Consider the following 639-nt stretch of genomic DNA (forward strand, 5'->3'; position numbering starts at 1 on the left):
AAGTTTATAAAGCCCAGAGTGTCTGCAAAGAAGGAATTCTGGAGCCTGGCACCTGGTCAAAGCAGTGGGAGATATCTGCAGTAGCAACCCCCAGCTGTTAGCCAGCAATGGGGATTCAAGGACAGGTGTGCATTTGGTTTCACGCAAATCACACATGCTTTTTCGAAGCCAGAAGATACCAGTCTGAATACCATTTCTGCTCCTAATAACTATTTGGGATCTTGAACAATTCAACGTCTCTATCTGTAAAATTTAAAAAGAACAAAAAACAAAACAAATAAACAAACAAAAACATGTTTCAAAGCTTCCTCTAACACACCAACTCCTTGTCTAGAAAATCTGGCAATTAAAAGGAATAGGAGGTGCGCCTGGGCACCTGGGTGGCTCAGTGGATTAAAGCCTCTGCCTTCGGCTCAGGTCATGATCCCAGGGTCCTGGGATGGAGCCCCGCATCGGGCTCTCTGCTCGGCAGGGAGCCTGCTTCCTCCTCTCTCTCTGCCTGCCTCTCTGCCTACTTGTGATCCCTGCCTGTCAAATAAAATCTTTAAAAAATAAAGAAATAAAATACAATAAAATAAAAGGAAAAGGAAAAAGCATTTATCCTGCCTTTCCTGTATAAACTGTGTTTCAGGATAGCTA

Source organism: Mustela erminea, chromosome 8, assembly GCF_009829155.1.
Source record: "Mustela erminea isolate mMusErm1 chromosome 8, mMusErm1.Pri, whole genome shotgun sequence".
In the NCBI taxonomy this organism is placed as follows: Eukaryota; Metazoa; Chordata; class Mammalia; order Carnivora; family Mustelidae; genus Mustela; species Mustela erminea.